We start from the raw sequence: 15,798 nt of genomic DNA on the forward strand, positions 1-15,798 counted from the left end.
AAAAAATATATTACATAACAAGTAAAACAAATCGCAAATATAATATCTATACAACAAACTAAACAAATATCACTACTTACCTCATGTATTTTCCAAGATCATATATGACTTGCTTGACATTATTGTCGAAGTCGTCTGGGAGAGATAGAGGTAGAACATACTGCAACAATTATAAAATTATATTTTCATTTTTTTGTAACATAATGAAAAGTACACATACGCGCAGTACTTAAATACATACTAAAAACACAAGAACATGAATTACCTTAATGAAGGTATGCCAATCATGCATTTTTATCCCTGGCCCAAATTCACTTTTCTTTGTTATGAGATTGTTTATGTTCGCAGCAAATCCTGTGGGAAATCGAATTTTTTGTATGACTTCTTTAATAGCATTGCTTCGCTGGTCTGTTAATAACCAAGGAAGCTCACTTATATTAATCTGGTCTCCATGGCTATTTGATTGAATGACATTTATCATTGCATTATTGGAATCCTGAATGTCTCTACATATTTTGACAATTTTTTCTTTGTCACGCCTTCCATCCAATATTTTCCATACTATCTCTGTTATATTCTTTCCAATATGCATACTATCAAACAAATAAACAATTTGTAACTGCTCGTAGTAGGGCAACCTACTAAATTGTCAGGGATAACTTTTTAGTCCCTTAGGAAGGTGGTCATTAATGCCTTCACGACCTTCATGATCATCAATCACATCATCAGTAAACAAAACAAAATAGAAAAGATGTTTTATGACAAACCAATAGATGGAATGGCATTACCTTGATGATTAATTCTATTATATTCCAACTTCCATAGGTGAGGTGTCATTCTTCATGGTTTTGATGTATTCTTTTCTTTCCCATTGAAAAGATGTTTTTCAGTATTTTGACACTTATGATTTTTGTGGAGAAAGTGCCTATAGTCATCAAACACCTGCTTTCTTAAAAATTTTGAATGATGAGATTTCATCTTTGGACCACAAACAGGACATGCAAATTTTCCCTTTGTTTGAAGACCTACAAGATAATGTATAATTGGATTAAATATGATAATTTTTTGAATTATAATGTTGATGCACAACTTAAACACTATAACATACCACAAAAATGTGTTATCCCTAGGGCATCATGTATTGTCCATAGAAGCATCACATAAAATTGAAATTGTCTTTGTCCTATTGGTCTAGAGACGTCATACATAGTGACACCATTCCATAACTCCAGCAACTTGTAATAACCCACCATAATTGATTCAACAAAATTGAGTATTCTTTTTTTTTTTAAAGTAATCATTATGTTTCATTCAATTGCATACTCTGGGCATCCATCCATTAGGATTAGGCATTCATCCATCCGAGATGAGCATCTAACCATATGGGTTAGGCGATTGTCCATACGGGACATAAGATTCCATCTATCCAATACGGGATAGGCATCTACCCATATGGGGTAGGCATCTATCCAAACGGGATAGGCATCTACCCAAACAGGGTAGGCATCTATCCAAAAGGTATAGGAGATGCTCTGGCCAGAGACTTAGACTCATCAGGACCACTCGAGTCCTGAGCCACTCACTAAGTACTACACTCTTCTAACAGAAGTGCACCAAGGTCGTCATCCTTAGGAGTAATTAAATAATACAAGCTTGATTTCCACCTCGAAATTTGGCTTAAAGCCTCAGGAAGTCAAGCGAATCCATACGGGATTCCTTCCAAGTATGCATTGAATTTCTTTTCCAATTTAATTATCTTATCTTTCAAATAGGATTCTTACTCAACCAAGCCCAGACCCCACCCACAAACGCCTGAGTATGAGGGACAACTCCGTCCCAAGACTGCCTACATACCCGCTTTGGCACGGGATCAAGGCGTAAAGTATGTAGTTTTATTTTCTATTCTATTATTTGATGTAAACTGATTTGGGCATACACAACCTTTTCTAGGGTCAATGTCCTAGACAGTTTCTCTACGGTTGCTACCCATGATGGTAGCACTTAAGCAAAGGCTCAAGATGGCCTATCGCTTGTGGCCTAAAATAACTAGATCCTAATTCTTATCATGAGCATCACCCTTGACCAAATCATTTAACTTAACCATCCCTAAGAGGGGTTTACTATGGTTTATCTGAATGGATGTGAAATCATTTAAAAGTTATCTTATTAGATTATCGATCCAAGGGGGATTACCTGCCCCTTGGATTTTAACTTCCAAGTGTCCCTTATTACTCCCCGATGATTTATAGGGACGATGCCACAGACGTTGTTGATCCAGCTTTATTAGGCGTTAAGTGCAGTAGTTCAACACGACGGCATTACCCATAAGCGTGACCCAAAGGCACCGTATATACCGAACGCTGCTAGTTTTGGTTTTCCAACTTCCTTTGTTTAGTTTCTAAACTAACAGCTTATGAAAACATCATGCTTGAATATAATTATGAAATGGATGTACATAACTTAAACTTTGTGAATTTTGGTGACACTTAAATACTATTTGAAAAAGAGAAATATCATTATTCTACCACTAAAAAAATTAATACATGTATTGGCATGATAATGATAATTGTGAACTTACATGCAATTGTATGAAGATAATGAATGCGAACTAATATAAATGCCATACAAAAGTAGCGTCATTTACAAACAAAATGAAGAAATGTTTACTCCTATCGTGAGACTTAATTAATTATAGAGTTACTAATTCCACATGAATGATTAGTTTATACCTTTTTGAAATTTTGGATCAAATCGAAATAATAAGACTTATTTGTTTTTAAGTGAGTCAAAAATCATTGATCAAATAATCCAATAAATCCCTAACGGGATTGAGACAATAATAATTTTATGATTCCAATCTCTTACTAATTTATTAATTTTAAAATTTAACTATGCAATTATGAAGATTAACTTTAATTAAAATGATTATATATTTTGATAAAAAAGAATTATATGAAAATAAAATTAACTTAAATTTTAATTAAAATTATAAAAAAAAGCCCATCGCAATTTGCAAGTGTAATGTTATATAAAAAAAAATGCATTGTTTTAATTAGTAAATGGGCTAAAATAGGGGATGGGGACCGCAGGTCCCATCACCCCCTGCGGTCTTGCATGCGCAGGCCCGTAGGGGTTGAGGGGACTCCACAGGCCCCCCCACTCCCCTGCGGATCACTGTCATAACAGTGACCACAGGGCAGTGGAGGGTACCACTGTCCCTCCCCGACGATTACAATAACCATCCATTACACCATGCAAAGTTATTAGCTTTGACTGTCATTTAATCATCGGCGTTAATATGCATTTCACCTTCTTTTTTTTTCTTTTATTCGAAATGAATTATATATATATATATGTATGTATATTTATATAATTTATATAACAATGGAGTATTGACTTATGAAAATAAAACATGAATAATATAGGAAATCAAATAACTGTTTAATTTAATTTAATTAGACATAGAGAGTAGATTTTTAAACAATAAGGATAAAACAATAAGAGTTCATTGACAGGAAAGAATAACCCAGAGAGTTATTCAGAGAGATAAAACAATCTAGGAAAATGAAAAGATAGATGCTTATGCTGGGGAATGTATTTTAATCTAAATTTCAATCTAAAATTTATAGAGATAAACTTATATTTTGCTTCCTCACAGAGATAAACAATCCAAAGAAAATAAATCATTTCCAGCCATGTACAGATGAAAGATAGATGATTATGCTGGTCAATGCAAGCTCATAAGGTTTATTTATAATCCATTTTTCAATCTAAAATTTATAGAGACAACAACAATAACAAGTATACTGAGATTTGCAAAGAAGCTAACTTATTCCTACAAGAAGATTTGATTCATTAATAGCAAGAAAAAAAAAGAGCAAGATTTTATTCTTTAAATTTAATTCACAGTGTGCATATAAAATAAGATTAATCCAATATACAGCAATTAGATAAGAAACAAGATTTTAATTCTTCAAACTAACAAAAATCCAATCTACAACAAGGAATTGAAAGACAATATTTTAATTCTTCAAACTAATCCACAACAAAATCCAATTTACAGTAACGAATTGAAAGACAATATTTTAATTCTTCAAACTAATCCACAACAAAATCCAATTTACAGTAAGGAATTGAAAAACAGATTTCAAACTAATTTCAGCAATGTATTAAGCCAAGCTTGATCTAATTTAATTCATAGAAAAAGTAAAAATGCATGATTCAAAATAAAACTAAATAAGAAGAAAAACCTAGATACTTGCAAACGAAGAATCCTCTGTGAATCCTTCAATCAGCCTCCCTTGATCTTCAAACTTGAAAGAATTCCTCCAAAGAAAATCTTAGCTATTTTCAAAATGAAATATGACTACCAAAGAAAAAAAAATTTACTTGAGAGAAAAATTTCTTTATGGAATAACCAACTCCCATTTTTGAAAACTTGCATATCATTTATAAGAAAAATCCCTCTATTCCACTACCTAAATTTTTAATTAGAAAAAAGAGATTCTTTCCCAATTTTGGACTTCATGCAAAATTGATTGGACTTAGTGGGAGGAGTTACATGCAAGGTGGTGAGGAATCCTCTAGAAGCTTCTTATTCTTCCTAAAACATGTGCCATAATTGGGTGAGGAAAATTAAATAATAATTAAGAAAAATGTATATTTTCCATGTGTGTGTGTGAGTTTTATTATTTTTATCTTTTTATGATATTCATTCTATCATTTAAATAGTTTATCCAAAAATATAATAGAGTTTGTATTTTAAAACCAAAATTGATAAAGGAGGGTTGTGACACAACTCATCGATAAGAGGCTCGATATATACATTCATATCTTTAACTTGGTACTTACCTAATTGAATGAACAAAAATATTACATAATTATTATGACCATTTTACTGCAATATTTATAATTAAATTTAGATGACTATATTTAAATGATAAAATACCTGGAACAATCATTGCCAACATTATGTGCTCCCTCTTTATTGACATCCATGGAGGAATGTTATTGTTGATAACAAAAACAGACCACATTGAGAAAACAAATCTCATCTCTCCAAATGGATTGACATCGTTCGTTGCCAATGAAACCCTGAGATTATGAGGTTCTTCTTTAAAGTGTGGCCACTTTTCCTCTATGTCCATAAATGTTGAACCATCCATAGGCATTCGAATAATGTCATCTTGACTTCTATTGCATGCATGGTAATCCATAAATTGTGCCAAGCTAGTCCACTTGAATAATCGTTGCATATGTCGAATAATGGGAATATAGCGAAGAACCTTGCGAGGAACCCTTTTTGTTATTTGATTTGTTCGATATCTACTGATATGACATTCAGGGAATTCAGTTCAAAGTTCATGTTTTTTGTGATATATAATATGATCATTGTGACAAGCATCTATTGCTTGATACTCCATTCCAATATCTTTCATAACAACAGATAATTCTCAGTATGAGCGAGGTAGAATATTTGATGGTGGCAACAAAAACTCACCTATCAATCTACAACAAAAAAATATAATTTGTTATAATAAAGAATATTAATGATACAACATGATTCACAATTTATTATGACATATATGACATACCTTAACATACTTGACATTGTTATGTTGGATAAACCATTCATAACCTTCAAGTTCACCAACAACAATACAATGGAGAGAAGAGTTTCCTGCGAGCCTTCGTAAAGGGCCTTAGATGCCTTCTCAAGTAGAGGGACATCATGAACAACATCAAGGTCATCTTCATCATCATGATCAGCTACGCGAGTACTAAATGAGTCATGGATCAATGTATTTGTACCATCATCTTCAATTGTGTTTTCTGGCTCATGATCGTCATCTTCCATGGGATCATTATCTTCAGCTTTGATATTCACACCTCCATGTTCATCCACTTCAAAAACATACCATGTACTCTGGGGTGCTCGACCTATATAAAATTGATAAACATAAATAAACCGTGATCATGATCTCATCATCTCATGATTTATTATGTATATAAATTGTCAAAACGATATAATGAAAAAATTACCAAAGGATGATAATCATGTCCACCTTCAATGTGACCATGCAACCTGCAATGTTTCTTCGTTGTTTTGATTAGAAGTCTTCTATTCTTTAACCCCTTATAAATTTTGCACAGACACTAACATTTTCCATCACCTTTTCTTTTCAAGTTAGACCACAATCTAGCAATTGTCTCCTTATTTTGTTGTTCATTGATATTGTCTAACATGGTCTTTCTTCACAAGCAAGAAAATAGAAATTATCATCATTGAACAGAGCATCTTATTGAATTTAGATTTCTAGTTTTCTTATGGTACATCACATAACATGGAAAACAAGAAATACTCAATAAATAACAGAATTCATTGATCTAGTATTATCACAATCTGCACTTGGCCTTCAATGTTTTCTCCTCCTAGCACTGTTTGTCCATTACCTATCAAGTACAGAACTCTAAAACCTGTGGCTATTAAAATACATAAGACAACATTGTAGAATCTTATAATCATCTATTATAAAACCAAAGCACTTGGGAGTGACTCTTTTGTTTGTCACAGTCCAGGAAAACGGTGTCTATTGGAGCCTTGAATAACTGACTAGAAATATTTTTAATTCCTTTTCTTTTTCCTTCTGATTTTTTCACGGTCACTTCCATCCTTCAAGTCAGATGCCCTCACCCTTTTCTTTCCTCTTGTTTTTTCATACTCATTTTCATGCTTTGAATTATTTTTCTTTCTTGGTGACTCCTTACTGCTCTCACTGTCAGTTTCACTCTTAGAATCTGAGTTTGATGTATTAGAATCTGACGAACCTGATGAACTAGAAGAATCATCATTAGAGGTAGATTCATCTGACTCAGGAAAAGACTTTTGTTGCTGCATTACAAGCCTTGGCATATTCTTCAAATACTCATGTAAACTCTCAGTGATACCACCAAGACCAATAGAAGTAAAGAAATTGATAGCAAACTGTGAATTTTTGGGATTGTCCTTTGGAGAAATTGAATCAAAAGACTCCTGCATTGTTGGATCGTTCAACCTTTCATTAAGCAACAATATACCAAGCTGCTCTGCCAGCTCCTGCAAGAGAATCTTTATAAAAATACAAGAAAAGGAAGTAGTATCTTCCTCTGTCAGACATATATAAGAAAGACAATGCCATGGAAGAGAATCTATGCCAAGTAAGTGGGCCAAAAACTTTGCAACATTATGTAGTTTATTTGTTTCCAGTCTGTGTATCATAGAATATTGTTGTACAAAACACTTATCAAAAAATTCCTCATAATTTTATTGATCATACAAAATCTTTGCCCAAGAAGACCATAATAACGAAGGTATGTTCTCTCTTGACTAGGTTCAAGCTTGATCTTTAGTAGCTTATGACCAGCTTCCTCAAAATCAACACTTGACATGATTGTCAAATAAATTGAACGTCTTAAATTGACCAAGTTTGTCTCTGTCTCATCCTATATTCTCAGTGCTTCCTCACCTTCCTCTTCATCATCATCATCATCATCATCATCTAAATCATCACCTGAATCATTCTCCCCTTCTGCTTCATCTGAAGAAGCATCTCCAAGGATATCTTTCTTTAGTTTTTCATAGGTTGCCTCATGCTCTAAGAAATTAGGATCTACCTTGAAAACATCCAAACCAACTTCTTGATCAAGTTCATCTTCTAGGAAAACTTCATGTGTTAACTAATCTAGATGCACAACTGGATGACCCTCGAACTTAGCTTTGCGAATTGTAAAAAGGCCTTCAATTAAAAACTATACTCATTTGTCAATTTCCCCCTCATGGAGAATAACTCTAAATCTTTCAAAAATCCCATAGAGACCTTTGGGTGAAAGGTCTTGCAACAAAGAACCACATTCTTTCACGAAACCAACAACAACCTCTACACTATCATTTGTGGGGTTCTCTAGTAAAAGGGTGAGAAGTTCCAAAGCAATGATCTCATGTGCAACTTGTTGATTCACTAAATGAGCTATGAATTTGGCTGCTACTATCAACATGTGCTTGTCATTGCATTTGTATGCCCTCTTAAGCTACAAAATAATTCTTCGCAAAAGCAGATTGCCAACTTTAGGAAATTTTGTATTTACCATAACAACCAATGCAACAAAAGAATTTGTAAATCTAGGGGATGCCATTTGGGATTTCATACAAGACCTACAAAATAGACCCCTTCCACAGATGAGATTCTCTGGAAACAACTCTGGAATGATGTTCTTGATGTTAGATGCATTTACCTTGTTTACTAACCCATTGATACTCTTCCGAAGGGCATCCCATGTCATGCACTGGTATTCCACACTACTCTTGTCTTCCACATCTTTCATCATTTGAGTCAGTTTAAATGGGGGGATGTAGACACCCCCACTTCTTCCAACACCCTTCTCAGCTCCTCTTACAACACCTTCGCCATTCCCATTCTGAGATGGAGCAGACACAACACCAGAACTTTTCACTTCCACTGGCTCTTTGTCCCTCTTGTTTCCAGAAGCCCCTTTACCACTTAATTTGTGCTTATTTCTGTACATAAACCCATCAGGAAGCATGAGTTTTTGCATATAAGCTCACCCAAATATTTTACAGTTATTTTTCATTAAGATTCCCTTAGGAGCTGGCAGATCCTACTTCCATACTTTAATTATGTTTTCTCAAAGGATAATCCTAAAAATCCATGCATTGCAAACAACTTTTTACACCTTTGTTGGTTGTGGTGGCATCACAGAGAGTTTACATCAATAAATTAAGAACAAGTCAATGCTTTTAATGCAATAGTAGAAGTCTATCTCTTATTCAATATCTCTAGTGAAACTCCCATGATCTTTTGCTAGAGTAGAATTTGTTATATTCTAGAAAGGGTCTTGTCTTTTGTTGATGGGATATTCATCTACCTCAAGAAATAACTATTCTTTTCTCCAACAAGAAGTGGAACTAAATGAAGATCTAGCACCATGAAATGAATCCTCAAAAGGATTACTATAGTTAGTTTTGGTAGATAATGATCTGGGTAAAATACTAATGTGTCTTTAGGAAACATTATGTACTAGCTTAGCATACTCTAACAACTTTGGTGTGACATGCTACATCCAATTAAGTCTCCATCGGTATTTCTATTGTGTTTATGGATTGGGATTCAATGTACTCCTTTTATACACAGATTTTACTTTCAACTGAGGAGGTTTGTATGTACTTACTTGTCTTTCAATTGTATCCCTATTTCAAGAATTTCTTCTATCAACAAATCATTTGTTGTAAGTTGTACAAGTGGAAGCTTGAACATGCCTTCCATGCTAGCCTTGTTGATACATTCAACACCATCTTGTGCAACAAATCTTTACAACTCCACTATTTCATTGAAGAGTGAGTAGTAGGGACAATCTAAATATTATGGCTTAATAATGATCAATAGGTAAACAGATAAGAAACTCTCAATATAAAAATGGCTTTCTCAATTGTCTTTACTAGAAATGGATAGATCTGCTAATAATGGTTTTATGACTGTATGTCAACTTTAGACTCAATCCTAAAAGAGCTAGAACTACTATGCGATATCTAAATTTATGATCTCTATAATACAACAATCCCATAATTATGTTTCCACGCATCTATACCACAACACAAACATCATGCTAGTGTTCAGCCATAGCAATTGATATCCTAATTATAGAATGTGAAATATGCACATGACTATGAATAAAGATTAAGAAAAACAAAGAAAGATGCTTATTGAAACATAAATGACTAATGGACAAGAATTAAATTCATTGTAGATAGTTTTGAATATCAAATTCACTTATTTGTGTGCATTTAGTAACTCATGTACTTGTAGCCAACCATTTATCTCTTTCATAAATTAAACACTTATTAATAACATTAAATGGCTGAGTAATTATGTTTTAGTTGAAATTAAAAATAACATATTTTATTTCAGGACAGCTCACACTATTCCCTATCATATTTTAGACTCTCGGTTTTGTTAGTAGATGTTTGATGTCTTTGGAGCTGATCATTGCATTTGTTTAATTACATTTGCTAGTGTAGTCCCAGCCTGTGCCAAAATGGGAGCTTTGGAATAGGGTATGGACATCCATCAAAGCATAAAAGATAGAGGAATTTTGTCAGATGTAGTTGCAACTACTTTGTTAGCATGTATGCAAAATGTGGAAGCATAGACAAGGGATGGGAACTGTTTGACGGATTGCCTCAAAGAAATGTGGTTTCCTAGACTACAATGATTGCCGGATATGCACAAAATGGATTTTTTGAGAAGGATTTAGAAACTTTCAAGAAAATGCAATTGGCAAGTGTAAAGCCAAATTCCATGACCATTGCTACTATCCTCCCTGCCTATGCCAAAATGGGAGATTTGGAACAGGGTATGGACATTCATCGAAGCATAAAGGATAGAGTAATTTTGTCAGATGTTGTAGTTACAACTGCCCTGGTAGACATGTATGCAAAATGTTGAAGCATAGACAAGGCACGTGAACTGTTTGATAGAATGCCTGAAAGAAATGTTGTCTCGTGGATTGCAATGATTGTTGGATATGCACAAAATGGATTTGTCGAAAAGGCTTTAGACACTTTCAAGCAAATGAAATTGGAAGGCATAAAATAAAATTCCACAACCTTTGCCAGCATCCTCCCTGCCTGTACAAAAATGGGAGCTTTGGAACAGGGTATGGACATCCATCAAAGCATAACAGATAGAGGAATTTTGTTAGGTGTTTTACTTGCAAATGGCCTTCTTGACATGAATGCAAAATGTGGAAATATGGACAAGGCTCATGAATTGTTTGATACGATGCCGCAAAGAGATGTGATCTCATGTAAACAATCAACATGCGCGTATATGGGAGGAAGGGATTGCTGCTACAAAATTGAACGCTCACTCCTCAATCACAGTTCTATGGTTCTACGAGATTAAACTAGGGCAATTAACCACCACATGTATATTTTTTGCAACATGAAATTAAAAAATAGGGCAATTTGAATCTACCTCATGCACGGGATTGCAAGCAATTCCACAAATGCCTTTGACGTGGGTTTGATGTTCTTGGGGGTTGAAGTCACCACGGACGCCTATGCGGGATTGAAATTCACAAATGAATTCCCCTCTTCTTTTTTTTTAAGTAATGGTCGTTGTCGTCGGAATTACGATGAACTCAAGCCCTTTTTTGTAAAAAAGAAAATTCTTATTGCTAATGCCTTCTTTGTCGAAACCAAATGGGAAATCACCATCAAAATTACAATGAATGTGGGCATTTTTTCAAAAAAAATCAAATTTTGCCACAATATACCTTCTCTATTGGAAACCTCATTCGGAAATCTAGTCCAAATGTCTAGTGCCTTGAGACACATGGCACTTTTGCTACATGTCTCCTCCCTTGGACACTTGCCCTCTCATGAGAAAGGCTCCTTGACACTTTTCACCACAAAGATGAAAAGTGTCCCTCCCTCCAACCTCTTCTCCAACCTCCTCCAATTTCACCCTTGATATATTCAGACTCAATCTTGATCATTGATTCCTGCTACCTCACCCCTGGCCTCGAAAATCCTATAAATATCCCCCATTTTGGAGCACAAAGGATCCCATCTCATATAATTTTAGGCATTGTTACTATAGGCATATCCATTCTAGCATATCATTTGAGCATTGTTGTTATAGGCAATTATCTAGTTTAATTTGATCATTTTCTAGCATAATTGTTGAATTGTGTAGCTTAATCAATCTCCATTCTAGCTTAATTGCATCATTATCTTAGCTTAATCATGCATATCATTATCTTAATTAACCTCTTAGATCAATCTATCATAATCAATCTCATCTAGCTTGCATATCATATCCTTTCAAATTTTCCATCTAGGTGTAGTCAAGTCACTGGGATTGCTTATCTGGATCTAAGAGCAAATCCATACTCGCATCTCTTAGGAGGTGATAGGTTTCTTTGTCATGGTTTATCTTTCAGTTTCTTTTAATTTGCTAACCATGCTTCTAATGATATATTGAGTGTTTGTGTTGTAGCTGCAGGTACCCTACTTCACACACACATTATTTTGGTGCCCACCATGAGGCCAAAAATCTAATTTCTTGGCCTCTCTCATCATCAAATCTTTGATCTCACAGTTTTTTGGCCAGGTCTATTTTAGAATCTTGAATGAGTACCTTTGCAGTAATGTACGAGTTTCTTTGTGCATTCGTATGGGTATGTGAGAATACTCATGCAAGAAGGTGAGAATACTCATATGAATTTGTACTTCTTTGTTTTCAAAACAAATTACATTTTAGGGTTTTTATGCTTCAATTTGGCTATTACTAATGTTAACCTTGGTCTGTTTGTGGGTTTTCTAGTTCCCTATTTGGTTTTTGCAAGATGATTGTCGAAGATTATGCTTGTCAAAGCTTCATTTCATCAAAACAACATTACTACTAACGCATCTATTTTGCAGGTTGCCTAGAGAAAATCAACAAGAGTTTGTGTATTTTTAATTTTTCTAGGCACACTTATTTTGCTAATGGTAAATGAACATCTTGTTTTCTATGCTTGAGAAGTTGTCTAAAAGGTAGGAGAGTATGCTCTTGTCCATTTGGACAATCAAAAATTGCGACCCTTGAAGCTCTTTTATGTTTGAGATTTGATTACCTTTAGTGGGCCAGTCATAATGGGAAAAAGTAATCACCCTGTGAGAATGACCTGAGTGAGTACAACTAGACCTAAGCTTTCTGACTCACTCTAAAAAATAGGCCTCTCACGATTAAAGTCTCTGAGGATGGGATTATTTGAGTTTTCTCTTTTGAGATCTCTCGTATCATACATTTAGTAGGGCCTCATGGTCTCAATCACACTTTCATGACTACCTCTTGTTTCGGTACCTTTTTGGGCTATAGGCCTAAATCACGCTTGCGTGACTACAAGGGGTAATTTCAAATGGAATCCCTTACTACGAACCCTAAGATAGAAGCTATCAGATTCACCTCCGAAAGGGGGATAATCTTTGTGCAAGAGAGATAGTAACTATCCCAAGACACTAGTCATATCGTGCCCCCATTAGCATTCAGAGTCGAATAATATGACATTGAGAATCCATTGCGTAAGACTCAATGACCATATTCTAATTAGCTACTGGGTGTGTACCTAAGTTTTCAAGCAAAAGTTTTCTCTCTCAACTAGCTTCCTTAGGATTTAGCATGTTGTGCTTGAGGTCATTTATCATATCATGTGTTTGTTGTGTCTTCATCCCTAAAACAGAAAATCAGACATGTAAAAACTAGAAAATAGAATCAAAACATCAAACTTCATTCATCAAAAATCTGTCCAAACAAAATTTTTTTCTCTATTCTATCCTCAGTCATACAAGCTTTCTAGTTCGTCATACAGGAAATGTAGTTTATTGTCTGGTTCGATGAGAATTTTCGTACGAGTCAGTTTAGCAGAAGCTTTTTTGTTATCTTTTGTCACCTGGATCTGTGGTAAGTGTCATACAATTTTAGGCCTTTGTCATGCAAGATTTCTAGTTTATCATATGGATCTGTCTAAATTGTCATTTGGAGTTGTCTAAACTATCATACAAATTTTTGTCTCTGTCAGTCTAGAGTTGTCTTCTTGCATGCCTTTTTCAAATCTGTCATGTTTTCTTGGTCAATTTACAGTGAGCATAAACACCTGATATCTGTCATTTTGTGCTTATATTGTTTTCTTGGTTCACTTGGTTAAGTAATCTTCTACCAAATTGGATTTTAGAGGTAGGCACCCCCTAGATTTTTAAGTATTCACCTTCAACAAGTTCAAGATCTAAACATCTCAAAGTGCATTATCACCCTCTTTGATAAACTGATCACTCAAAACATAGTTTCTCATTAGGATCTATCATCCTCTATCACAAAACTACAATGTTTGGTCAGGATAACCTTGTCCCACATCGTAGGATATATTATTCCTATTGAACTTGGTTTTATCCAAATCATCATCATTGCACTCCAAAACTGAAGATCAAAAACTTGCAAACTTTCAAACACTTTAATTATCTTTGTGTGTCATATCACTCTATCATATCTATGTTGATAGTTGGTCATTTATTGAAACACCTCCTAGACAATTGAATCCTTGCACAATATCCAACACACGTGTATGCTCATTTTAACTAGAGTGCAAAGACAGAAGATCACAGAAATGAAAATTGAAACATTTGAAATAACTAAAGATTATAGGAACATGGAACACGAAAGAAAAATACAAGAAGAAGGGGAAATAACATAACAACATCTCAGAGAAATCAAACAAGATCCTAAATTCAAAAAATTTATGAAGAACATATTGGAGGGAGAAAAAGAAAAATACTTCCTAATGTTAGCAAAATCTGGTGCAACACTCCCCCAAGATTTTGATGTGAGCATATTAGGACAAAAGAGAAGTGACCCTTTCCATGATAATGAATGACATGAGGATATTTTTGGTCACGAAGACACATCAATTCTTGATAACACAAGAAATAGTGAGGAAACTTCCATTCCCAAAAAGGATGATGTAGAAATTCTCAACAAAGCTAAGTCTAATGAGGACACAAGAAAGAGGCGAGATGATACAAGAAGAGATCAAGATCATACTAGAATGCACACTCATGGTTAGACAAGAAAAAATCACGTTGATAATCTTATCACAACTCTTACCCAACAAATAGAATCGATGCAAACATAGATTCAAGATATGCAGAGAGGAACTGTTAGAAGATACTCGCTTCAAGAAATCTATCCTTACCCATTCGACAGAAATATAAACATGCTACCATTTCCTACACATTGTGAAAATCCTTGATACGATAAATATAATGGAAGCACTTATCCCCAGGATCATATAAGATAATTTTGCATGATGAGTATGGATTTTGCACATGAGGATACATACCTGATGAGATTATTTTCAAAGAGCTTAAGTGGACTAGCTATGGAATGGTTCTCCAAACTTCCACCTGGAATTAGATAATTCAAAGAATTGGTGGATAATTTTATTTCACAATATTCTTACAACATTCAACATGAGGTCACAATGCTAGACCTATGTAATACAAAACAAAATAATGGAGAACCTTTCATGATGTTTCTATAGAGATGGAGATGGTTAGCTTCACGATATCCTCGAATGGTGCTAGAATACAAGAAAATAGACATGTTCATCAACAACCTAAATGGACAAATGAGCTATCATCTAAAAATGCAATGCCATCAAAATTTTGAAAAGATGATTGATAATGGTATCAGAATAGAAGAAGCTATGGTAAAGAAGGGTGAGTTTAATCTATACAAAGGAGTTAATCCTCCTAACAACAATGTTAGCAACAATAACAATGATAAGCCTAAATTTTGGAATAGAAATTGAAATATCGTCAATGATGGAATAGTGGATAACAACAATGTAAAACCGAAACAATCGGTTTTCAATTTATCCAGTCACTCAGCAATAGCACAACAAAACAACAATCACCAGAAATCAACTTTCAATAATTTCTTTCGAAGGAAATTTACAAACATTGGTGAGCCACTTGGGTCAGCACTGAAGATGCTTTTCACAAACTAATTGATTACTTTTCTAGAAGGAAGAAACTATGAATTGTTGGTATAAATAAATATTCATTATGGATATTATTACACTTTACTTAAGTTAACTTAGGATAATGCATTTCTTCGTAATTTGGATTTGAGACGCTTAGGGAAGTGTGCACATAGGGATAGAGCTTGTAGGAGAAATTCCACCTTTTGTGGTCTTGTTTTG

This window comes from Cryptomeria japonica, chromosome 5, assembly GCF_030272615.1.
Source record: "Cryptomeria japonica chromosome 5, Sugi_1.0, whole genome shotgun sequence".
NCBI classification, from domain to species: Eukaryota; Viridiplantae; Streptophyta; class Pinopsida; order Cupressales; family Cupressaceae; genus Cryptomeria; species Cryptomeria japonica.